Here is a 27,219-nt window from a genome sequence, read left to right as displayed (position 1 = left end):
GCAGCAGAAATGTTGCTTGTCACTTGTCAACCCAAGTTGAATGCTGTCCCAGTCTTGCTGCATATGGCCGTGAACTGCTGTATTATCTGAGGAACTGTGAGTGGTGCTGCACATCAGGCAATCAGCAGACATTCGCATTTCCAGTCTTATTATGTTCGTGGGCGGAGCTGAAAGTGGTTGAGCCTGGGTCACAAACCTGTTCCAAGAGGTGCTCTTGTGGTGTAGTGTCTCTCCTCTGAGCCAGTCGACCTGGATTCGTGTCCCACCTGTATAATTAGAAAATGTTAAACCTGTCCAGAGATGTAATTGCACACCTCTGCAATGGCTATGTTTGAGTCCCACTTGTCTCCGAACTGTGTCATAGCATTCCTAGACAGGTTAATTCTAAATTCTATAACTACCCTGAGGAATTCCTGCAGTGTTTCCAGGGGCTGAGGTGATTAATCCCCAGCAACCACAATCATCTTCCTTTATACTATGCAACCCTCTCATCAATGGGCAGTTTGCCTCTGATTCCTACTGACTTCAGCTTTGCTTGGGCTCCTTGATGCCACATTCGGTAAGATGTTACCCTTGACAGGCAGCATCACCAATCTCGCCTCAGCTCTGGAACCTATCCATGCTTCAGCAAAGGCTGGAATGAAGCCTAGAAGTGATAGTATTGCTGGAACCCAAACTGAGTGTCAGTGAGAAGGTTATTGATGACAATCTCAATGCTTTTCCTGCCAGTTGCTGATAGCAGGATCCTGAATATTCAATCTTGACTCCTGGAGACTCCTGAACAAACCTACTTTTGTTAGCAACACCCACAGGTTTTCTGACCTCCTTGCACCCCCTGTCAGCCCAAATGATTAAAGTCGGGGCTGGAGCATAACAAACAGACAAGGTTCACCTTCTGTTCAATGTGACAAAAGCAGCGTTTGATCTGGCTGAACAGCAGCCTTCGATGTGTTTTACTCAAATCACTGAAAATACATGTTTACTAATTTACCTTCCTCTCTGACCTCAGCATTTTTCCCGATTTCTCCATTTTCCTCAGGATCAGGTGTTCCAAGAATTCCATTCGCTGTTCCTGAGTTTGCTTCTCATTTAACTCCTGCCTCAGGCGATCCAATCTGAAATGTAAGATTGGACAGGCTCACACCTTTCGGAACTGGACACTCACCTGAATGAGGTCCCCATTTATTAGGATCTGTCTGTGTGACACTTATAAACCTCTGTATTGCTGATTGCACATGCACATACACATGTACACAATATTCGTCAATTTTTTGAAAATTAAAAGAAAAGTCACACCTCCTTTTTCTGTGATCGGATATAATGATTAATTAAAATAGAATCATTCATTGGTATTTGTAACTATACGCATGAGAAATATTGCTGCTGATGCATTTGGCTGTCAGCAGAAACAGCCCATTTATGCAGGAATATTTGAACAAAAACATCTTTGATTAGATTTAAGAGTAAAAATCTGAAAAAAACTCAATTTTTCCTCAATTCTTCAAACACAAACCAGCTGAGAAATATTAAATGTGAATGTCTTTGTAATAACAAGGGTAATATGTTACATCTTGATTTAAAATGAATCTTTGAAATATAATCTGATTATATTTGGTCTTCGGTTCTCTCTAAGAAGAAGCATGTTGCAGTTTGATTCATGCCTACAAGTGCATCTGTTTGCCTGGATTGACTTAAAAGGTCTCCAAATGGACACAATGAAGAGAAACTCACAATATAGTGATAAAGAAGTCCCAGAAACACTTCATTCTCCTCCTCCACCTTCTTCATTCCCTACATGTTACAACCACTTCACTAAATTGTTTTTTTATTTGTGTTATTTGCTTCATGGGTCTTCTCTCCTCACTTTCTTGTTGAGGTCACTCACTGATTGCCTTTCCTGTTTTTTTTTTCTGTTGTCAGTTCGGTCACTCTGTTCCAGTTCTGATGCAGCCCATCCTTGAGGAAAGGTTCTGTCCTTCCTCATAAACTGGAGTCGATTCGAAATCAAACAGGAACTCTCCCAAACACAATGTCTTTAGTCACAGGATGGGCTCTCTTCCCAAACTTGACACACAATCTATTAGTTCAAGTCAAAGTATAAAGGAGTGTTAATTGCCTTTTGAAATACACCAGAGGGTGAACTGGACAATTCACACGAGCTCTGTCTGTACATTAATAAGAGGAGGCGACTTGCCTTTTTCTTGACTTCATGAGCTGCAAGACTTTTCTGGGCACTTTCGTGAGGTACTCTGCTGTCGCTTCTGACACAGTCTCCCTGTCTCTCTCCCTGCCTAGAGACACATGGAGATAATCCGGCAGGAATGCTGGGAATGGCATGGGTTGGTAGGTAATCACGTTGCTGCAAAAAAAAACAGGATGAGGCAGGCATGACCCAAAGACTAACTCGCTGAAACAAGCCCACTCTTTTTGATGGCTACAATAAACCCACAGAGGCCAGTATACCATCACCAAGTTACCCTTTATTTACCAAATAAAAACAAAGCATTGTAAACCAGAAACAAAAACAGAAGTTGCTGGAAGAGCTCAGCAGGTCTGGCAGCATCTATGAAGAGAAATCAGAATTACCATTTTGGGTCCGGTGACCCTTCCTCAGAACTGCTCCCTGACCTGTGGAGTTTTTCCAGTTTTTGTCATTCTTTATTTGCACACACCAAAACCTTGACTCTGATCCAGCTCCCTCAGAGCCAGCTCTCAGAGTGAACAGAACCTCTGACACTCCTGTTTATTTTCTTTTTCTTTTATCTTTTTGTTTTTACCCCCACACTACTGCCTAACTGCGGTCGTGCTTATTTTTCCCCCAGCACCCATGTTGCGTGCGTGCCGGTGACATTCCATTTATTTTCCCAGCTTCCTCAAGAGCAGCTGTCAGAGTGAGCAGGATGGCTGACACTCCTGTTTATATCTGTCAGTCAGGGCTCCCTGATTAACAGCCCAAATCAGGGAACTCACATTCTATGAGCTCCACCTCACTGACCTCATTACAATCACCACAATGGCGACTGGATAATCCATACTGCTGCAAAGGTTTCAGACAGCTCTCCCAGTCTGAAACCAACTCATTCAGCCTCTGGTCACCAGACCACACTCCTTTGCAAAGTTAATACAAATGAACCTTCACTGTACTGTCTTCAATGCAAGAAGCTTCCTTACATTTGGAAAGCAAAATGGTACACATTTGGGACTTGCCTATTTTGTTGTTGAAGCAGATGTAATGCATATACATGCCTTTTATCACTACAGCTAACAAGGCCTGTATATTAATATGTGTAACCATTCTTATGTACAAATGCACGGTTCTGCAAGCTCATTTGACATTTTCTGGTTCATTCCTCAGGGCAGTGCCTCAGATTCAACCTCCTTTAAACAAAACTTGGAAGTTAAATGTCAGTCATCATCATCTGGTACATTCTTCCTGACAATCTTATACCAACCAATGCAAAAAGCTGTTTTTCTTTACACCAAACTTCTTGCAAATTGCCCTGATGAATGCAAGATAAACAGCACTGATAAAACACATCTTTTTTGTTTGAGCAATACTCACAGTCTGTGCTGATCTTTCTAGCAGAATAGTAATTCCTTAATAATATATTCCTGAACTTTCTGACAACAGAAACTAGGCTACCTGGTCTATATTCCCTGCTTTCCTATTAGGCTGACATCAGTCAGTGGTAAGTTAATGGAGTAAGTTACTCCATTCAGCTCAGTTCAGTCAATTCCTGTGGCTGTAATCCTCTTACTGGATAGTAATAGAGATCAGAGACAGGAAGGCATTGAATTTCGTGGCTGAGGAGGAACTAATGGGAGAGGAAAGAGGTGATGCCTACGTTCCTAAGTCAGATTGTGTACAGGACCTGCTATTATGAAAACAAAACCATTCTTGACATGTGGGATCAGTGCAAGGCCAGCATTTATGGCTCATTCAGAATTGCTCCCTGAAAGCCTGGTAGTGGGCCTTCTTTTTGAATCACTGAGGTCAGCGTGGTGAAGGCACTCCCACTGTACTGTTGGATAAGGGATCTCTAGGACTTTGACCCATCAGCCATGAAGGAACAGTAATACACTGTACATCACTCAGCTGGGATCATGTGTGTGGTATGGGTGGGGATATTGGAGGTTGACGGTATTCCCATTCGGCTGCTCTTTATTCTTTCAAGGTAGCAGTGGTGACAATTTGGGGAAATGGTGTTCGGGGAACACTGGGGGAAATTGGAGGGAGCCTTATGTAAGACCTGTCAGTGTTCTACGTCCAGAGTGAATGACTGATGCACATGGTGATTGGTGCTAATGGCCCTCACCTTGAGCAGGACCTGCGATAATGATCAAAGCTTTCCAGTTTCCACCGCATTGTCCAATGATCACAACGGGTTTGAACCATTGAAGTTTGACATCTTTCTGTGCAATGTAGCCAGAGAGGGAGGGGAGTGACAGGGCTGCACGTGAGCTCTTGCATGGAGCCTGTCTGCTCCCATCTGCTTCCCTTATTTGTTTTACTTTTGCTTCTGCTCTTTTGTTTCACATTGTTTTCTTTCCTTTTGGTCTTTCCTGTCCTTCCTCTGTGTGGCAGGTTGGTCAGCCGGCCCAGTGTGGCAGCAAAAGTGGGCGACACCAGAGTGGCAGTGATTGTGTTTTCCTGTGTTCAGGGCAGGCGGCAGTGGATGCTTCAAGGTTGTTGCCCTGGCAAAGGGTGACTCGCGGCCTGGCAGCGGCCTGTCCTGGCAGCGGAGCCAGAGACTCTTTTTTTTATTTCAAAAATATACTTTATTCATAAAATATTTGATACACTGTACATTTGGTAATGCCATACATATGTCAACATTTACATACACAGCTCAGAATTTTCATTATTCCATACAGATCTGTGCATTTCTCACTCACATATTGAGCTAAGGCGTCAGCAGAGCCCAAATGACTGCAGGGCCCCCTGATCTTCTTTAGACAGGCAGATGTTAAACGGTGGTCTTTCCCCACTGCGCCTTGGCGGCAGCTGCCCCAAGCTTCAGCGCGTCCCTCAACACGTAGTCCCGGACCTTGGAATGTGCCAGTCTGCAACACTCGGTCGGAGTCAACTCCTTCAGCTGGAAGATCAACAGGTTTCGGACCACCCAGAGAGCGTCCTTCACCGAGTTGATGATCCTCCAGGCGCAGTTGATGTTCGTCTCGGTGTGCGTCCCGGGGAACAGGCCGTAGAGCACGGAGTCCCGCGTCACGGCGCTGCTCGGGATGAACCTCGACAAATACCACTGCATTCCTCTCCAGACTTCCTCTGCATAGGCACATTCCAGAAGGAGGTGTGTGACAGTCTCTTCCCCCCCGCAGCCGCTTCGAGGGCAGCGTGCGGTGCGGCTGAGAGTCCGGGCGTGCATAAATGATCTCACAGGTAGAGCCCTTCTCACCACCAGCCAAGCCATGTCTTGGTGCTTGTTGGAAAGTTCTGGCGATGAGGCATTCTGCCAAATTGCTTTGACAGTCTGCTCAGGGAACCACTCGACAGGATCCACCCTCTCCTTTTCCCGAAGGGTCTCAAGGATGCTACGTGCTGACCACTTCCTGATGGACTTGTGGTCAAAGGTGTTTTTCTTCAAAAATTTCTCCACGAAGGACAGGTGGTACGGAACGGTCCAACTACTCAGAGCGTTCCGCGGCAGCGAGGCCAGGCCCATCCTTCGCAACACCGGGGACAGGTAGAACCTCAGTACGTAGTGACACTTGGTGTTTGCGTACCGTGGATCCACGCACAGCTTGATGCAGCCACACACATTGGGTGTATTTTTTCCCCCGTTGCCCAGATCTTTGTACAGTGAGTCCCTTCGGACCCGGTCCATCTTTGAACTCCATATGAACTGGAAGATGGCCCGGGTGACTGCAGCGGCGCAGGTTCTGGGAATAGGCCAGACCTGTGCCACGTACAACAGCAATGACCGTGCCTCACACCTGATGACCAGGTTTTTTCCCGTGATGGAGAGCGACCGTAGCCTCCATCTGCCCAGTTTCTGCCTCACTTTACTGATACGCTCCTCCCAAGACTTGGCGCACGCCCCAGCCCCCCCGAACCAAATACCCAGCACCTTCAGGTGGTCGGTCCTGACGGTGAAGGGGATCGAGGATTGGTCGGCCCAGTTCCCGAAGAGCATGGCCTCGCTCTTGCCTCCGTTTACCTTGGCCCCCGAGGCCCGTTCGAACTGGTCACAAATGCACATGAGTCTGCGCACGGACAGCGGATCCGAGCAGAAAACGGCAACGTCATCCATGTACAGGGAGGCCTTAACCTGCAGGCCCCCGCTGCCCGGAATAGTCACCCCTCTCAGGCTCGCATCCTTCCTGATGGACTCGGCAAATGGCTCTATGCAGCACACAAACAAGGCAGGAGAGAGAGGGCAGCCCTGCCTGACTCCAGATCTGACTGGGAAGCTATCTGATTCCCACCCATTGATTGAGACTGCACTGACAATGTTGGTGTAGAGCAGTCTGATCCAATTGCAGATTCCCTCCCCAAAGCCCATTTTGGAGAGAACATCTCTCATATACCTGTGTGATATCCTGTCAAAGGCTTTCTCCTGGTCCAGGCTGATCAGGCAGGCGTCCAACCCTCTGTCCTGCACGTAGGCGATCGTATCTCTGAGGAGTGCGAGACTCTCAGCGATCTTCCTGCCCGGCACAGCACAGGTTTGGTCGGGGTGAATCACCGACCCCAGAGCAGACCTGACCCGGTTGGCGATTACCTTTGACAGGATTTTGTAATCCGCATTCAACAGTGTGATCGGTCTCCAATTTTTGAGTTCCTCCCTCTCCCCCTTCCGCTTGTAGATGAGGGTGATGATGCCTTTCCTCATGGATTCGCTCATGGTACCCGCCTGAAGCATACTGACATACACCTCCGGCAGGTCCTGGCCAATCAAGTCCCACAGAGCGGAATAGAGCTCGACCGGTAAGCCGTCGCTTCTGGGAGTTTTATTCTTTTCGAAGGACTCGAGGGCCTTGGTCAGCTCGTCCAGAGAAAGCGGCTGGTCCAGCCTCTCGCGTGTTCTGTTGTCTAAGACCTCCGTGATAGACGACAGGAACGACTGGGAGGCCGCGCTATCGGTCGGCTTCGCGTCATACAGACTGGCATAGAAGGATTTACTGATCCTCATGATGTCAGCCTGAGATGACGTTGTCGAGCCGTCTTCTTCCTTCAGGCTGCTGAGCATGGAGCTCTCTTTGTGCACCTTCTGGAAGAAGAAACGTAAGCACGTCTTGTCCTGCTCCACCGAGCGGACCCTGGACCGGAAGATTATCTTGGAAGCCTCCGAGGAAAAGAGCGAGGCTTGCTGGCCCTTCACCTCCTTGAGGTCCTCCGTGACATCGACCCCCATCGTCTGCAGCAGGAGCAGGTTCTGCATACTTTCCTGGAGCTGGGACAGTTTTCCCGCCTCTCTCTCGCCTCCTGAACACCTTTGAGGATGAAGAACCTCTTGATGTTCCCTTTAACTGTTTCCCACCAGTCTGCTGGAGACTCAAAGAGGGGCTTCGCGGTTCTCCAACCTGCGTAGTCCCTCTTGAGCTCCTCGATGTTTCCCGGGGTCAACAGCTTTGTGTTCAGCTTCCACGTTCCCTTACCCGCCCGCTGCTCGTCCTGTAGGTGACAGTCGGCCAGCAGGAGGCAGTGGTCAGAGAAGAACACCGGCTTGACGTTGGTGGATCTGACTGAGAGCGTTCGGGACACAAACAGGTAATCTATCCTTGAGCGGACAGACCCGTCTGCCCGTGACCATGTGTATCTACGCTGCGCTCCGTCTGCAGGGGTGCTGAAGACGTCGTGCAGCTTGGCATCTTTTACCGTGTCCATCAGGGCTCTGGACGTGGCGTCCAGCTTACTGTCCCCCCCGCCGGATCGTCCATCTGCATCAATGATGCAGTTGAAGTCTCCGGCCAGAATGACCGGCCTGGACGTAGCCAGCAACAGTGGAAGCTGCTGCAGGACGGCCAACCGTTCACTCTTACCCACTGGGGTGTACACATTGATCAGTCTCAGGGGAGCATTCTTGTACATAACGTCGGCGACGAGGAGGCGCCCGCCCACCACCTCCTTAACCTCGGAGATGGTGAAGTTGCTCCCTCGCAACAGGATACCCAGGCCGGAGGCGCTGCTATCGTTGCCCCCCGACCAAACTGACTGCCCATGGGCCCACAAGCTCGACCATCTCCTGTAGCTGCTGAGGTGCGGTATCCCACACTCCTGCAGAAACAGGAGGTCGGCTTTAACGCTGGCCAGGAAGGCCATCGTTGAAACACATCGCGTAGTCGATTTGATACTACGCACATTGATGCTGGCAATTTTAAACCCCATTTTAACAATTTACAAGGTTAACAGTGTCCATTTGCTGCTGGTCTTGCTCCTCTGGGGTAGCTGTGTGCATCCCCGTGGTGACGGCAAACTGCTGGACCATCCCAGGGCTGAGGTAGCTGTCCGGCTCCACGCTGGAGCCACTTCCCCGCTCTGGTGTCTTTGTGTCGAGCCCAGGGTCCGCACCGTCCAGTTCTCCATCTGACAGCGGGGCTGTCACAGGACCGCTGCTCCCAGTTACCTGGAGCTGTGGGCCGGTGGGTAACTCTTGGTTCTCACCGGGTTGGGGGAGGCCTTTACCCATCCCGACAGAGGGATCGTCTTTCCCTTCCTGGGTGGTGCTGCCCTCCTTTCTCCCCACGGCGCTCTGTCTCTTCCTCTGATGACGACCCTTCTTGCGCCCGTCCTCACCATCGGAAGAGCTGCCTGTGTCCTCGACTTGCAGGTGTCGTTTCCCCCTTCTCTGCATGGCTTTGGGGCCCCCGAGAGGTTTCCTCTTCCTGTTTTTTACTGTGATCCAGTCCTCTGCCTCCTTTGATTCCTCCTCTTCCATTTCCTCCGTCTGCCTTGAAGGAGCTTGGATCGGCTGCTGCACCTCCCCGCTGTCTGCCGTCTGCTCCACTACCGCCTGCTCTTCCTTCTGGGTGCCTCCAGGCACCGTTTCCATGCTATTTTGTGGTACCTTGCTGGTCTTTGGCAGTCCCCGGCTCGTGTTGCCACCTCCGGCCATCTGTGCGTAAGTGGCGGCTCCTCGTCTTGGGCAGGCCTTGTACATGTGGCCCGCCTCTCCGCACAGGTTACAGTTCTTGGCCTCCTTACAATCCTTAATCGGGTGGCCTTCCTGCTTGCAATTTCGGCAGACGGTCACCTTACAGTCGGCCGCCATGTGGCCTGACCTCCCGCAGGTTCGGCACACCTTCGGCTGCCCAGCGTACGTCAGGTAGCCTCTGCTTCCTCCGATGGCGAAGCTGGAGGGTGGGTGGAGGATGTTCCCGCTGCCATCGACCCTCAGGGTTACCTTGACCTGCCGCTTACTGGTCCAGATCCTGAAAGGATCGACCACATCGGTGCTTTCTCCTTCCACCTGGACATACCTCTTCAAGAAGGTGAGAACATCTGCCGCTGGGACGTAAGGAGCCAGAGACTCTTGGTTGCAGGATGTGTGTGGCTTCAGTGCTGTCAGCCAAGTGCCCAGCGATGAAGAGATGGCGCTAAATGTTGGGTGACTCCTATGTTGGTGGATCTGGGGAGGGGGCGAGGCGGTAGAGGTCTCCCTGTAGAGTTAGTGCCAGCGTGGACTTGATTCAGCAAGACTGATATTCTGAAAGTTTTATTTCTTTCATTTTCTAATGTATTCTTATGACATATACTGCTGCACTCTTGTTTCTGCTTTTCAAATATTTTTTCCTCAGATCGTAAGTATCTGTGCCAAGGCCCCTTGTACCTAAGATGGTGCTGTAATGTGGTGACTGTAAACGTTTCACTGTACACATTTCAGTACATGTGACAATAAAGCTATTTCAATTCAATTCAATTCAATTCAACATTCTACTCACTACACCTGGTCCTTCCTGCTCTCCAAAGGTGGTATCCGGAGGAAGAGGGAGGTCTCCTGGATTTTCTGTTTCTCTTTGTCAAATCTCTTCAGCTGGTGTGAGAGGAAGCAAAATGTTTAAAAGGGAGAAGAGGAAAATGTCAAGAACAAGGCTGGCAAAAGATAAATTCCAGAGAGTTGAAAAGGCACCTTGCCAGATTAAACATAATACCAAATCGCTGAACAGTCCCAGGGACTAACAACAGGAATTATTTAAACAGGAAACGGAAAGGATAGAAGGCAAGATTAACCTGAAAATACCAGCAAAGAACAGCCTTTGCTATCGATGCAGGGTGAAGTGACCATACCTGATTCGAGTATCCATATCCGAAATAGCCATAGGAAAAGTCTATCGACATATCAAGACTGCAAATGTGCTGAAAAATTTAACAACAATAATTATTCAAGAGTTTCACAGAAAAACATTGTTAAAGAAAGAAATAACATTCATAGTTCACCTTTCACACCCCCAGCATGTCTCAAAGCAATTCACAGACACTCAAAGTACTTTTGATGTGTGGTCACTGATGTCTTAATGGGAAATACAACATTTCATTTGTGCACAGCGAGCTCCCACTTAAAGGAATGACTTAAACCATGAGGTAATTGATATTTGGTGATGTTGGTTGAGACATAGGTGTTAGCCAAGAACTAGGAGAGCTGCCTGTTCCTCTTTAGCACAGTGCCGTGGGATTCTTTACACTTGCCAGTGAGGGCCTTGGATTATTGTCCCCTCCCTCTGTAAAAAACACCTCTATCATTCACTCAGTAATACCATTCCAGATCACATACTCAGGTCTCGAAATTGGGGTTTAAACCCATGACTATGCAATCCCAGAGATTAACGTTCAATCCCGAGAGTCGCCCAAAATGTTGGCAACCCGAAGTTATAGGGAACTAGTAAGGAGCTCCATTTGTAAAGTTATCATACAACACTGGCACACAAACAGACACACTCATGATTTAACTTTATTCAAAACATCTGCCTGAATGTGATGCACAGAGCGTGATTTATAGATGTCAATACTTTTTAAGAGTTTTTGGATTTTAAACTAGTGGCATATGGGTGCTTTTCTTTTGCGAAAGTATTCAAAAATTGATCAGGTTAGTTTCTCCAGGATTATGACTTTAAACTTGTATTTTTCAGACTGCAAGGACCTATGGAATGTCAATGGAAGTTTGCTTATCTTCTGGAGGCTTGAGTTTGAGTTTAGAATGATTAAGGATTGAGTTCAGCTTAGATAAGCTCAGAGATCAGTAAATATTTGGTCAGTTTGAAGGAGGTCTGATGGAAATCAAATACAAGTCCAGTTCCTTTTAGATAAAGGGCAATGTTCACAGGAACCAGTGAGTATGTTACCTCAGGGAAAGAGTTTAGTTAATGAAACTTCCAAACTGGGAGTGTTTATTTAGAACTCTGCACATTCTAAAAGACTTGGGAAAGTCTAAGACCTCAGTTGTGTAAATATCCCAGGGAAAAGGCCTCATTACTCACAGGACGGGAACTCATAAGAAACAGTTAACTCAAACCTACAGATATGATAGGGATAGAATTACTATGGAATTTCATTAAAGTTATGGTGTTCATGAGGAGTCAGGGCTTTTTTTTGGTCACTTTTTTTTACATCTTTCAAACTATGTTTGGAGAGCTCAGTTTGTTTCTTTTTAATTAATTTTGTGTCATAAACTTCTGTTGTATTTTTAAAACAGAATCTGCAGCTTTATGTGTTTCAGTGAAAGACTTTGACATTAAATCTTCTAAAAATCCAACAAGCCGGATTTCCTTCAGAAACACCAGCTGGGATTGTAACAAGCTGGATTCATTCTTTTAAATTCCCACAACATTTGAACTGGGAAGGGAAACTTAATGCACAACCTGTAAATGACGTTATGTTTACATTCTACCCTCAGCATCACCTATCCCAGTGACCTGGTCCCTATGTTCCCGAAAACTGGAAAATCCATGACTAAGGGTCACAGTCTAAGGCTCCAGAATTAGCCATTTAGGACTGAGATGAAGTGAAATTACTTCACCCAGAGAATGGTGAGCTTGTGAAATTTGCTAACATAGAAGGTGGTTGAGACCAAAACATTGAATATTTTCAAGGAGGAGTTAGATATAGCTGTTAGGACAAAAGGGATCAAAGGATTTGGGGGGAATACGGGAACAGGGTACTGGGTTAGTTGATCAATAATGATCATGTAGAATGGTGAAGTAGGCTCGAAGGGCTGAATGACGACTCCTGTTCCTATGTTTCTATGTTTCTCTGCAAATACTCACCAGATTCTTGATCCCTAGTTCATACGTGTCCGAGACAGAAACTTGCTGAAAGACAAACAGACCCAATGATGACTGTTCCACACAAGAATAACTTGCACTGATATAGCACACCTTTAACAAAGAAATGAAATGCCTACAAAGCATTTGGCAGAGGCTGGCTGAGGCAGAAGCAAATTAATAGTTGGCTCACTCTGAAATGGAACGTTTCGGAGGGAATTCAAGAGCAGTGAGCTCGGGAGGCAGGGGGTGCTGAAGCAGAGGAGGACATCAACATTAATGGCGAAGTGACGGGAGGGAGAGTATTTGTGAGCACACCCCAATTATTGATAACCCTATACACAGTGGCCATGCCCACAGCCCAAAATTCTTCATAATTTGATGTGGCCCAATGGATTGTCTTGTTTAATGGAGCAGTGATGAGGAAGGAAGGTACTGGAGGAAACAATTCAGCCATTCAAGCTCAGGTCTGTCACTGTTCAGTGAATCATGGCCGATCTGCCACATAATTCTATTTAACTATCTTTGCCTCATATTCCCTTGATATCTTTGGTTGACTAAAATCTATCAATAGATGTCCAATTGACACAGGACCAGTTGCTGCTTCCAGAAAAAAAAAATCCCAATTCCTTTGCACCTGGAAAGTTTTCCTAACTTCATTCTTGAAAGGTCCAGTTTGAATTTAACGATGTCCTCGAGTCGTTAACCAGTCACAACAGTTTCTCTCCATTCACCCAACTATTCTGCTTCACATCGTGAAAGCTTTGAGCAACTTATCTCTGAAGTTGCATAATCCAGAGAATACTAAAGTTACTTCTGGACTTGTTCCTTTTAATTGAACAGATGGAGACCAGTTGTCATTCCGGGAAATGGGCAATGCACTGTCTCCAAGGCCAAAACATGCTTCCTAAAAGGGCAGGGCCCGGAAATGATTGTTTCAGAGCTGACTGGGGCTGCAATAAGAATTAATGCTTTGTGGGACATGGCACCACAGAGTGTCTGTTGATCCAGCATGCTGCAGCTTTAGAGAAAGGGAATCCTTACTTGGTCTCTCCTCCACGTTACCCTAGACCTACAACACGGTCATCAACTCTGAACTGCCCAAGTAAGGGATGGGCAATAAATACTGGCCCAGCCAGAAAGTTCACATCCAATGAACAAATTTGGAAAAAAAACCTCTGCGCTCTTGACTTCTGTGGGGAAGCTACACATCTTGGTAAACAAAGATGGGACAATAGTTAAAGGAGAATGACTGAACTCCCCCCTCTATTCTACCCACCCACCCCTCCCCTATACCTTTCTAATTGGCCACAAATTGCGAGGACTCTGAGGACTGTCAGTGGTCTAATGGAAGAGGCTATTTTTTGTTCCATTCCTCCTGCCCCTTCCCTGCCAGCTCAGTCAGACCAGGCCAGTTTGGGAGAGCCAATCAAGGGCAAGACAAGAGAATTATGATGTGCAGTTTTCTTCCTAGCCATCTCCCCTCCTTTGAGTGCACTGTCTCCTTGAAATGTGCTCTGTCGGCCATTATCTGTGTTTGAGTGTTGATGGGAATATTCTTGTCTGCCCCCCCCACACACACACACACACACACAGACTTTGGGTAGAATAGTGACTCAGAACAGGAGTTTGGTTCTCACAATTCCACTACCTAACAACCTGCAACCTCACCCCCAACACACCTACACCCATCCCCTCACCCCCTGCCACCAGCATACCCCCCAGTCCCAGGCATTAAGAAACTACCTCCATGACCTTTAAGATCACTTGGCTAACTTGACGGAGGACAACAAATAGAATGGACTTTCCGCTTTGTGTGGATTAGTTACTCAAGCGTGTGAGCTGTTACGGGAACAGGATGCCTCATACAACAACAACATGCATTTAACAGCTTAACACATTGTGCAAGAACCTTATTAGGGTCAGTGTGTCACAGAATCATTTTGGACAGCTGACCAAAAATGTAGCCAATGAGGTAGGAATTCAGGAGAAGAGAATAGGAAGATTGAGGAAGAGAATTCTAGGGCTGATGACCTCAACAGCTAAACATGGCCATTGATAGTGGAGTGAATGAAACTTCTAGAAGCTTCGTCACCAGTTGCCTTTCAGCCTCAGATATGGTCATGATGGTTGTTACATGAAGAGACTTACTTGGACAATGTCAATAAGCTGGAGATTTGTTCGCCCGAGGAGTTTTTGGCTGTCACTCCGTCGCTCAATCCCCAATAGCTCAACAATGACCTTGTTCCTTACATCGTTCTTCCCTCTAGGAATCTAGCAGAGAGCGAGAGTTAGAGTGACAAATCGAAATACTTAGTTGGTTTCCCTCCAAAAGTATCTGCTCATCAATTAGATGTTTTTATACAATACCTGGACACAGAAGTATTTGACTTCTTCAAAGGGAATGACCAGTTTTGACTTTTTCATTTTCAGGAGTTCCCTCAGGTGGTGTGGCGTGGTACACTTCATGACTTCACCCACAGTGATCCGGATAACCAGAAACATTCTCTTCTTTAGAACCACTGAAAGTTGGATCACTTAAAGAGAACAATTCAGTTTCTGAGAGAGGGTGGGCAGGAGTCAGTCAGTTAATACCCCAAACCAACCTGCATTCGGATGATCAGCCTAACATTTCCCCCAAGGTACACCTGGCATAATTGGTTCACTCCTCACTCATCTCACCAGCAGGTGGCAGCACATGGCTCGTTGTTTGTGGCTTCAACAGCTTCAGATTTACCAACATTTAAAGTTGTCCAAGATCCCTGTTGCTTTGGTAACTACTATCCCAATGCATCCTGGAATGTCCTTAACCCATCTGAGTACACAAAATACCTGATATCCTTACAATTTGCAACTTCAGGAGACCGATCTCCATGGAGAAGGCTTATTTCATCCCAGCTTTCTGAAGTATCACCTCCACTATCTCCCCAATGGTCCTCCTAGCCCGACTCTGCATGAATCTAATTTTTGACTTCATCGTTCTTGCTAGTGTTGTTTGCCAACTCCTGAACACAGTGGATTAAAACTGAGGTTTCAACAGACAAAAGGACAATAGTATAACTCACTAGGTTATTGTCAGAGAGAAAAGGTCGATCAAACATCTGAGAACAGTCAAGCCTTCAGCTGATAAAAAGGATACAAGTATTGGAAAAGTCTTTACAGTGTTTTATATGAAACACCACACAACCAACCTGCAATGAAAAATGGAAAGTCATTAAGTTGAAGCAATGCCATAAGTTCAGCCTTGTTAGCACAACTGGTCATATCTCTCCCTTGAGCCAAGTGGTCTGGGTTCAAGTCCCAATTCAGGATAAGACCTGGCCAAACAAGATGATAACCGACCCAACATTCCTTTGGTGGTCAGTCAGAGCAGACAGTCTCCTGTTAGTTCCTGCAGAAGGGAATGGGCGAACATTACATTAGCATTTGTTTTGGGGAGGTAATGGCCCAGTGCTGTCATCACTAGTCTATTAACCCAGAGACCCAGGTAATGTTCTGGGGTGGGTTCAAATCCCACCAGGGTAGCTGGTATAATTTGACTTCAGTCAAAAAAAAGGTCTGGAATTAAGAGTCTATTGCCAACCATGTAACCATTGACAATTGTTGGAAAAATCTGTTCTGGTTCGCTTATGTCCTTTCAGGTAGAAAATCTGCTATCCTTACCTGATCTGGCCTACATGTGACTCCAGACCAAGGAGCCCAATATGGCAGAGCAAGCTGCTCAATGCAAGGGACAATTATGTATGGGCAATAAATGCTGCCCTAGCCAGCGATGCTCACATCTGACGAATGAATTTAAAAAAAGCTTGCCAAGACTAACCAAGTGTCAACACAGGGAAGTCCATGGCCACCAAAGTCACCTTGGACACAGTATCTAACAAAAAAGTGTGAGGATCTTTTTGTGACCATCACAATGTAGGTTAGGTGAGCTTCAGATTGGTTCCACAGATCGGCGCAACAGCGAGGGACAAACATCACGTACTGCGCTGTAATGTTCTATGTTACTGTGTGTCCACTTGACGCGAAAAATCTGAAACCTTTCGTTAGTGTCTCAGCTGAAAAATAAATTCTTCACGAGATTCCTGAAAACCAGAAAATGGAAGTGCCACTGACAAGAATCCGATGCACACAGAGCTGCTCTCGTCCCCTGCATAATCCAGTGGTACCAGGAAAAAGACACAGTGCTGAATGAGGGGCCATGGTTATGGTCGCATTCCACCGGACAGCCAGTGGAAACCCCACTGTGGCCATATCTAAGGGTCCCGATGGTGTTACACAGCCATCAGGCAGTTCCCCACCTGCTGTCAGAGAGAGGGCAGGCATTCTTCCGTCCCAACAGCACCACTGGGAGCAGTGGCCATTGCTGGGACTGCAGGGATTTCTGGAGCTGCAGAAGGAGATGGAGGTCCCTAAAGAAGCTGAATGGGGTGGGCTAGCCCAAGCTGGTCTGCAAAATCCCAGCAAAAAAGACTCTAGCTGAGGGCCAAGAGTGGCTCTTCCAGAGGGAGACCATCAGTTTATACTGGGCCTTTCCACATGGCACAAGGGGTCACTCCGTTCCTGCTGCAATTTTCAATGAGCTGAGGGGCTGAATGACAACCCCAGTCTTCTTCAGATTTAATCAGGGTGAGGAGGGGTTCTTCTTACCCCATAACTTCCCACATAGCCATATGGACTACCTCATCTCCCAGCCTAGTCTTAGGGTGAGAGCAAAGGTGGGGATTGATGAAAAGCATGATATTTTGTCCATCTTGTGAGTACACCATTGACATTGTGTAATATAATGGACTTGAATGGGTGAAAATTGGGCCTGTACAAGGTGCCAGCTTATCAGAATCTGCTTTGGAGATTTCCATGGTCTGGTGTAGGGCCCTGTGGCACTGTGGTAGTGTCCCCAGCGATGGACTGGAATGCACAGGTTCAAGTCCCACATGCCCCTCTGGTGTTTGAGCTTGTGTTCCAAACTTCTTTTTCAAAATTATCCTTCACTTGTGTGAATCATAGTTGAAAACCTTCAAAAAGTTGAGAATTATCCTTCTAGTATCCTCCTATGGCAGGTACAGGGAATGCTGGATGGCTAAAGAAATTGAGGGTTTGGTTAAGTAAAAGAAGGAAGCATGTGTAAGGTATAGACAGGATAGATCGAGTGAATCCTCAGAAGAGTATAAAGGCAGTAGGAGTATACTTAAGAGGGAAATCAGGAGGGCAAAAAGGGGACATGAGATAGCTTTGGCACAAGGAATTAAGGAGAATCCAAAGGGTTTTGACAAATACATTAAGAACAACAGAGTAACTAGGGAGAGAATAGGGCCCCTCAAAGATCAGGAATGTGGCCTTTGTGTGGAGCCACAGAAAATAGGAGAGATACTAAACAAATATTTTGCATCAGTATTTACTGTGGAAAAGGATATGGAAGATGTAGAATGTAGGGAAATAGATGGTGACACCTTGCAAAATGTCCATATTACAGCGGAGGAAGTGCTGGAAGTCTTGAAATGCATAAAGGTGGATAAATCCCCAGGATCTGATCAGGTGTACCTTAGAACTCTGTGGGAAGCTAGAGAAGTGATTGCTGGGCTTCTTGCTGAGATACTTGTATCATCAATAGTCACAGGTGAGGTGCTGGAAGACTGGAGGTTGGTCAATGTGGTGCCACTGTTTAAGAAGGGTGGGACAAGCCAGGGAAATAAGGACCAGTGAGCCTGACCTCGGTGGTGGGCAAGTTATTGGAGGGAATCCTGATGGACAGGATGTACATGTATTTGGAAAGGCAAAGACTGATTAGGGATAGTCAACATGGCTTTGTGCGTGGGGAATAATGTCTCACAAATTTGATTGAGTTTTTTGAAGAAGTAACAAAAAAGATTGATGAGGGCAGAGCAATAGACGTGATCTATATGGACTTCAGAAAGGCATTCGACAAGGTTCCCCATGGGAGACTGATTAGCAAGGTTAGATCTCAAGGAATACAGGGAGAACTAGCCATTTGGATACAGAACTGGCTCAAAGGTAGAAGACAGGGTGGTGATGGAGAGTTGTTTTTCAGACTGGAGGCCTGTGACCAGTGGAGTGCCACAAGGATCAGTGCTTGGCCCACTGCGTTTTATTATTTACATAAATGATTTGGATGTGAGCATAAGGGGAACAGTTAGTAAGTTTGCAGATGACAGCAAAATTGGAGGTGTAATGGACAGCGAAGAGGGTTATCTCAGATTACAACAGGATCTTGACCAGATGGGCCAATGGGCTGAGAAGTGGCAGATGGAGCTTAATTCAGATAAATGCGAGATGCTGCATTTTGGGAAAGCAAATCTTAGCAGGACTTATACACTTAATGGTAAGGTCCTAGGGAGTGTTGCTGAACAAAGGGACTTTGGAGTGCAGGTTCATAGCTCCTTGAAAGTGGAGTGGCAGGTAGATAGGATAGTGAAGAAGGTGTTTGATATGCTTTCCTTCAGTCAGAGTGATGAGTACAGGAGTTGGGAAGTCATGTTGTTGCTGTACAGGACATTGGTTAGGCCACTGTTGGAATATTGCGTGCATTTCTGGTCTCCTTCCTATTGGAAAGATGTTGTGAAACTTGAAAGGGTTCAGAAAAAACTTACAAGAATGTTGCCAGGGCTGGAGGATTTGAGCTATCGGGAGAGGCTGAACAGGCTGGGGCTGTTTTCCCTGGAGCATCGGAGGTTGAGGGGTAACATTATAGAGGTTTACAAAATCATGAGTGGCATGGATAGGACATGCCTGGGGTGGGGGAAGTCCAGAACTAGAGGGCATCGGTTGAGGGTGAGAGGGGAAAGATATAAAAGAGACCTATGGGGCAACGTTTTCACACAGTGGGTGGTACGTGTATGGAACGCTACCAGAGGAATTGGTGGAGGCTGGTACAATTGCAACATTTAAAAGGCATCTAGATGGGTTTATGAAAAGGAAGGGTTTGGAGAGATATGGGCCGGGTGCTGGCAGGTGGGACTAGATTGGGTTGGGATACCTGTTCAGCATGGACTGGTTGGACAGAAGGGTCTGTTTCCATGCTGTACGTCTCTATGACCGTACGATTCGATTTGCCCTGAATATATTATTCTCAATTGCTTAAAGATGATCAAATTACTTTAAAATGAAGAATTACTTTAAAATTTCTCTCTTCACTTTCCCTTATTAATTGTTGTCACACCCTTTTCAACAATATCTATGATTCAGGTCCGGTCTGAGGTAAGCCTGCCTTTTGTTGATTAAATGGCATGACATTGTTATCATCTCTTTCAGGATATTTCAGTTGTGCAATCTAAATTAGATTTTCACTCAACTCAATGACATTTTAAAAATAAACTGATTTTCTTCTTTTGATTTCTGACTCTCATTAGTTACATTATGTTGTCATTTTAGCAATTCTGGGAAGTGAATGCAGGATCATGGCAATGCTAATTGGCCAGTAATAGAAAGCCCTGGTCTAATGATCTCGGACATGAGTTGAAATCTCTCCAAAGCAGGTCGTGCAATTTAAATTGAATGAAATCTGGAATGAAATGCAAGTATAACAGCAAGCATGATGATTCTCAGAAAAATCCACAGCTTTCACTAATGTCCATCTAGGAAGGGCTCTTAACTGCCCCCTGAATTAGGATGGCAAGGTCAAGGGTAGTTAGGGATCAGCAATAATCACATCCTATCCTAGAATAAAGGAAAAATAATCCTTTACATGTGTCAAACTTTGCAGCTATTCCCAATAAAGTTAAATGATGTTTGTTCACTAAATATCATGATTTAAGCCTTCGAAGCTTCTCAGGCTAGAAGTTTTCTATAAATGTAAGAATTTTCACTCTTCCTCTAAGGTGCTTAGCTTACATCCGGTATCCAATACCGTCTGCTATTTCCCAGGTTTCCCATGTTATTATGCCCTTTGTGGTTTTGGTGAGAGTCTGCATGTTCTTCTGTTTTCACTCTGTTCCTTTCTTTCCAACTGATTCAATGTATTGAGACAGGGTTGCTATCCTGTTATCCTGTTGCTGCTTCTTGCACAGTAGCTGACTGGCTCAGTGAGTTTTGGTGCTGCTGAGTAATTAAAGATACCCTCACAGTTTTCTGGGTGCGGTGCATCTTTCTCTTTTCTTGTCCTTGGCCGGCTGCGGATTTTGTGGCTTTTCTTCCCACAAAGCACTGCTTTTCAGCAACCTGTACGTGACAGTAGGGCCCACGGCTGCAGCCATGTTTGGTTCCCAGTGTTGGCAGCCTCTTATGCTCTTGTGACTGTGTTCACTTGAACTACCTCGAATGCCTTGTATTCGCTGCCACCCATCTCCCTTATTGGCAAAAGTCTACGACAGGGGTGTCCAATTTGTGTCTTAATGGGCAAAGCCTATCTCCTGTTTCAGTTAACCCAATCAGATATTAATATCTGATACAACATTGCCCATTACCCTGGTCCCAGGAAAGCAACAAACTGGGTGGGACTCACAAGACGGTTACAGTCCATCTACTTATTGTTTATCTATGGTCCGATAAATGCTTAATTGTGCTTGTTCACTGCCTCCTCAGTCCTTGCACAGTCATTTGACTCATGGTTTGGTGAATATGCTCCAGACTGCACTCCCCACAGTGCCATCACTCTCACTAGTAGTCAATGCCGATACTGGTTTGCCAGTGCCTTCCCCGGGAGGATCCCTGCCTTCTCTGACTTTGTTGGTTGGCCACCTGAAACCTCCCCAACATATGCGCCTCCCTCTTAATCCCATCCAAAGCAATCTCAAGTGGAGCACACGGCCTGGTGTGTGAATGATCACCGAGACTGGGGCAAATAACTCACCGGGTCATCCACAGCTATTAGATGGGCTTGGGAACGAGCCGCTGCATCGGCTTCATCTTCTGCTTGAGTCGGAATTCCCATGAAACGCTGTAAGAAGATAATGAGACAAAGTGAGATCAGAGTCGAAGAATGTGGTGCTAGAAAAGCACAGCAGGTCAGGCAGCATCCGAGGAGCAGGAGAGTTGACGTTTCATTCCTGATGAAGGGTTGATGCCCGAAATGTTGACTCTCCTGCTCCTAGGATTCTCCCTGACCTACTGTGCTTTTCCAGCACCACACTTTTCAACAACGATGCAAGAGGATAATATCAGGGTGAGAGCCTTGCGCCATGCAGTATTTGAAATGGTTAACCAGTAACTGCAACCCCTTGAAGACAATGGCTCAGAGATTCTCAGAAAAGATGAGGTTTACCTCTGAGGGTGATGATGTACTGAGAGAGAGAGAGGACCTGGGAACAATTCCATTGACTCCCTCATTCTGGAGGGAGTCAAGTTAATGATCATAAATCAATATCCATTTTAAAAAAACAGTCTGGGAAAGCTCTATGTGAAGAGCACTAAAGGTGACCAGTCATCAGAACATTGCTGACAAATGTCTTTTCATGTTCAACCCCCCACTGATGCCATGAAACGAAATTTGACATAGAGCCAGCTAAAGTAATACAGTATTAGGGCACGTGATCAAAACCCCTTACTGAAACGCCATAGGTTCTAAGAAGTAACCAAGAGGATAGAGAGAGAGAGAGAGAGAGAGAAAGAGACGGAAAAATGTTAAGGCAAGGAATTCCTACTTTTTGGATCTAGTTAGTGAAAGGCACAGTGGCCAGTGGTGGAGCAATTAAAATTGGGGATTGATAGGAGACCAGAATTGGAGAAATTTGGAGGATTGTAGGACTGGAGAAGAGATGAAAGGAAATTGAACACAAGGCTGAGATTTCTAAAATGGGGATGTTGCTGGACTGGCAGCTCAAAATGACCATGGAGTAATGGGTGTACGACATTAACTGAAGTTGCAAGGTTGTAAAATACATCGCCCCTCACCTGAATGAAGTTTACGATTGCTGTGGGGAAAGAGGGCCTTTTTGAAATGAATGTTCTGAATCATTTCAGCAGGGGCCAGGATTCAGGAATTCACCCTCAATACTTTACCTATACCCACTGCATAACCTTTCCACACAACTGCTATGGAGCAAACAATTTACCTTAATGAGTCCAGGGTTCTTCATGCTTTGAGACTGGCTCCTGTCAGAGTGTGAAATGCTGTATCTGGAACTGCTGGCTGTGGATCGCTTTCTATCTGTACCAGGTAAGATTAAGTTCTGAAATAACTTCTTGGGCATACTTGACTGGGACACGCTGACATCAAGGATGTCAGTACTCACATCACTGCGGCTGTTCAGAGTTGTCGAAGACACTGATAAAATGCTGCCAAAAGAATGGCTCCTTGGTTGTGGAATATGCAGCTTATCCATAATTGAATTCTGACAGCCTTGGATTCACAGATATTTGGCTCACAGCCCTTTTGTTGGTGTTAACATTGCATCCAGTGCACACTAACTGACCAAACCAACTTGGCACATGTTTCTGACCCTCTGATTTTTTTATCCATGCAGCGGGAGTGGTTTTGTTTTGAAACAAGTAACCATGGCGCTGCAGAATGTCGTGTCCTTTACATCATAATATTAATTCCAAATCTGTCATTGATCAAAGCAAGTGCTGTCTTTCAGAATAAGGTTCTTATCAATTCATTTGCAACACTCCCACTCTCTGAGCTGACCAGTTTTCAAAATATTTCAGTTGACTAGTTGGCAATAGTGAAAATATTCTTAATATGACATTGTGGTTGATACCACTCTAATGCTTTTACTGAATGTAGAAATCACAGAAGAGAAACAGGCCATTTGGCCCAATGGTCTATGCTAGGCTTCATGCTCCATGCTAGTCTCAACCCACTGCAGGCAGTATCATATTTCACCCCTCACTTGCTTATTTAACTTCATAAACTCATTGACACTATTTACCTCAGCTTCTCGAATGTGGCAGTGAGTTCCACATTTTAATCATTCAATGGGCGAATAAAATTTCTCCTGATTTATTGGTAACCTTTCTATCTTTGTTTTACTTTTATTCATTCACGGGATGAGGGTGTCATTGGCTCGGCCAGCATTTATTGCCCAAAGAGCAGTTAAGACTCAACCACCTTTCTGTGGATTTGGAGTCAGATGTAGACCAGACAAGGATGGCAGTTTCCTTCCGTAAAGGACATGAGTCAATTGGTAACAGATTCATGGTCATCATTAGATTCTTAATTCCAGATTTTCTTTTATAAAATTCTAATTCCACGATGGCATAATCTGGGTCCCTGGATTAACACCTCAGTGATAACACCACTAGGCCTTTATTTCCCCTTCTATACACAGTGCTGAGCTTTGGTCTCCCCACAAGTGCAAAGGTCTTGTCTACATCCCCCACAGTTGAATTGCTTCATAATTCTGGAGTTGAGACCTTTGTTTAAAAGATCAATCTCAGTTCTCTGGGATAGCATGTCTAATGTTTTGTTGAGCTTTAAATCCATAGCCCTCCCCCTGACTACCCTCACATATCATTACCTCATCCCTATACTGAATTGATGACAACCCATGCCCCAACTCAGTTTCGGCTCTCACTCTCTCCATGCTAACTCATCTGGTATCCTCCAGGGGCCAAGCTCAAGTATCTAAATCAGCCTTTGGGATAATTAAAAACTCTTTCAGTCATTAAAAATAGTTAAAGTACAGTCATTGGTTTAATGTAGAAAACACAGGAGCCAATGTACCCCCTGCAAGATCCCACAAAAAACTGTCATCGTGACCCAGATTTTGGGTGAAAGAAAAATATTGATGGAAGAAATGCCCAGCTTTTCATAAGAAGTAAAATAAAAGCTGAAGTATCTAAATCAGCCTTTGCTATCATTAAAAATACTTGTATTCATAAAAATCGTAGAAGAGTAGTCATTGTTTTAATGAAGGAAATATGGGAGCAAATGTACGCACAGCAAGATCCCAAAACCCCACGTCACAATGACCCAGATTTTGGGTGAAAGAATAATATTGATGAAGGACGTGGAGGAAGAACTCCCTAGCTTTTCTCTAGATATCATCATGGGATCTTTATGTCTACGTGTGGAGACAGTCTGTGCCTTGGTTTCACATCACATCGAGAAGACAGTTTCTCTGACTGGATTTCACCAGTTTCCCCATTTCCCCTCCCCCCACTTTATCCCAGTCCCAAGCTTCCAACGTGGCACCGCCCTCTTGAATGGTCCTACTTGTCCATCTTCCTTCCCACCTTTCTGCTCCACCCTCCTCTCTAACCTATCACTTTCACTCCCACCTTCACCCACCTGTCACATTCCCAGCTTCCTTGCCCCCAGCCCCACACCCCCCTCCTGTTTATCTCTCAGCCCCCTTGGCCAACAAGCCTCATTCCTGATGAAGAACTTATGCCCGAAATGTTGATTCTCCTGCTCCTCAGAGACTGCCTGACCGGCTGTGCTTTTCCAGCACCACACTCTTCGACTCTGATCTCCAGCATCTGCAGTCCTCACTTTTCAGAGGGTGTCATCTGACATTAAATGCTCAAGCATCTGGTCTTGACTAAACAGTGAAGGCATTTCTAATGGGCACTTCATTGGCTGCAAGTGCTTTATGCTCTCCGAGATCATTAAAGATGATATAAATGTCTGGGTCCAGATCGTCACCACATCATGTCAAAATGTGGCCCAGAATTGTAAGTCCCTCAGCCAAACATGATACTCACCCATTTACCCTGTGGTGGGGCTGGGTCAGGACATGCTTTGCACGTATGTGTGTGTTTGTGGAAGCACGTTCGGGACATTTAAATCACTCCTTAATGTGAAACTTGGATTTGCAGACTAGAGAAGGTCCTGTGTATTTGTGTATTTGTTTGGACAGCCAGAGTACCCCTTTGGAAGGATACGGTAGCCCTTTGGATTTAGTCTCTGGACACCTTTTACAAGGGGCACCTCTTGATTTGGTTTTCGGGGTGAGGTGCCCTTTAGGATTGTTGAAAGTGTATGTGAAAGTGCCTAAAAGGTGCTTAAATCCATCAGAGCTGTCAGTCTGTCAAAGAACTGGCACAGTTGTCAGGGATGTCACAGGTGAGTTGTCAAGTGATTTATTTTGTCTTAAAACATTGTCTGTGGAGTTTTGTTTGAAGGAAAATCAACTCCTTGCATTTCCCTTTGTCTGTTGACATGAGCCTCAAGACCACCCTGTCAGAGGGTTTGTGCAGTCTGCCTGATTTTCGTACTTAACATTAACATAGTCAGATGTAAGTAAACAGTTTGATTGACAGTTCCAAGTAGTTGCAGAATATTAATTTTTGTCTTTGTAAGACATAAAGCAATGGAGTGCAACGTCTGAGAATAGTTGAAGGAAATTCAATGTTTTGATCTTTTCTCTGAGTGTTTTTTCTGAATAAACAGTGACATCGACAGCCGTATTGCTTTACTCGATGATAGCATGGCTCCTCAGGTTAGTCCATTTGGGATACTGGGTGAGTTGGCGTGGAGGGAGAGGGCAAAAGGTGGAGTCATGAATTGGCACATCAGCACCAAGTTGGCCCAGGATCCATAATGAAACATAGGTGCATGTGTTTGAATTAGGAACTAACGGGGGAACATGAGTGTGGACACAGGGGGAAAACATTGACAATAACATGTTATGGTCCAACAGGTTTATTTGGAAGCACTAACTTTCAGAGCAGAGGTCATTCATCAGGTGATTGTGGCGTATAGAGTTGACAGTGTGATGTAACTGAAATTATATATTGAAAAAGATATGGATTGTTTTTCAATATATAATTTCAGTAACCTCACACTGTCAACTTTTGCTATAATGTAGAGGAATGTAGCTGAGAGTGTGATAGATGGATGGAGGTGGGGGTAAAAGTGATAGGTCAGAGGGGAGGGTGGAGTAGATAGATGGGAAGGAAGATGGACAGGTCGGAGAGTGGTAAGGGTGGTGCGGAGTTGGAAGTTTGGAACTGAGATAAGATGGGGGGAGGGGAAATGAGGAAACTGATGAAATTCACATTAATGCCGTGTGATTGGAGGATCCTAAGGTGGAAGATGAGGTGTTCTTCCTCCAGGTGTCGGGTGGTAAGGGATTGGCGATGGAGGAGGCCCAGGACCTGCACGTCCTTGATTGAGTGGGAGGGGGAGTTGAAGTGTTTGGCCACAGGGAGGTGGGGTTTGTTGGTATGGGTGTCCCAGAGATGTTTCCTGAAGCACTCTGCAAGTAGGCGTCCTCTCTCCCCAATGTAGAGGAGACCGCTTAGGGAGCAACGCATACAGTAAATGATGTGTGGAAGTGCAGGTAAAACTCTGATGGATGTGGAAGGCTCCTTTCGGGCCTTGGATGGAGGTGATGGGGGGAGATGTGGGCACATGCTTTGCAATTCCTGTGGTGGCAGCTCAAGTTGCCTGGAGGGGAGGGTGGGTTGGTGGGGGGGCGTGGACCCGACGAGGGAGCCATAGAGGGCTCCCATCCCCCCAGCCCCCCCCCCCCCATTTATCTCTCCATCCCTTTGGCTCACAAGTCTCATTCCTGATGAAGGGCTTTTGCCTGAAACATCGATTCTCCTGCTCCTCGGATGCTGCCTGACCAGCTGTGCTTTTCCAGCACCACCCTCGACTCTAATCTCCTTTATGGAAAGTAGATGGGGGTGGGAAGGGAAATATATCTCTGGTGGTGGGGTCTGTTTGGTTGAGGTGGGAGGTATGATCAATGCTCAAGAAAGCATCTGCTGGTCTGCTCTCGTCCAGTAGGAGGCGCGCACTAATGACTCACCCAGAAGGAAGGGTCAATCTGAAAGCTGGAGCCCCCAGTCTGGGGAATGGAGAACATTCCTCAGAAGCTGATACATAGCCACAAGAGCTGGGGCTGCTGCAAGGCTGCCATCTCTATTTATAAAATGAAACTCAATCAGCCCAGGATGTGAAAGTTGCTTACGCCCTCAGTTGTTTACATGCCGCTGTTTATTGAGGTCGAAGTGCAGACGCTGTGGTTCGATGCTGAGTTGCTGCCCTGTGCTCAGCAGTGAATTATAACACAGAGGCTGGTTCACAGGGAAAACAAGTACAGTTCATTGTTACAGAGTTATTGAGGGGTGAAAGTAACTTTGGAAGTTGCAGACACA

General features: G+C 46.0%; 1 long non-coding RNA gene across 1 annotated transcript; it reads right to left on the bottom strand.

The window, feature by feature from the left end:
- Positions 1–9,970: 9,970 nt before the first annotated feature.
- LOC132817581 (uncharacterized) lies at positions 9,971–14,435 on the bottom strand. The gene is made up of 4 exons (XR_009644894.1): positions 14,368–14,435; positions 12,220–12,264; positions 10,247–10,315; positions 9,971–9,992 (listed from the first exon to the last, which is right to left on the bottom strand). It is a non-coding gene; the product is annotated as an uncharacterized LOC132817581 (long non-coding RNA).
- Between the last annotated feature and the right edge of the window lie 12,784 nt (positions 14,436–27,219).

Source organism: Hemiscyllium ocellatum, chromosome 7 (genome assembly GCF_020745735.1).
Source record: "Hemiscyllium ocellatum isolate sHemOce1 chromosome 7, sHemOce1.pat.X.cur, whole genome shotgun sequence".
NCBI classification, from domain to species: domain Eukaryota; kingdom Metazoa; phylum Chordata; class Chondrichthyes; order Orectolobiformes; family Hemiscylliidae; genus Hemiscyllium; species Hemiscyllium ocellatum.
The sequence above is the reverse complement of the archived record's forward strand: the minus strand, read 5'-3'. Positions and strand labels throughout refer to the sequence as shown.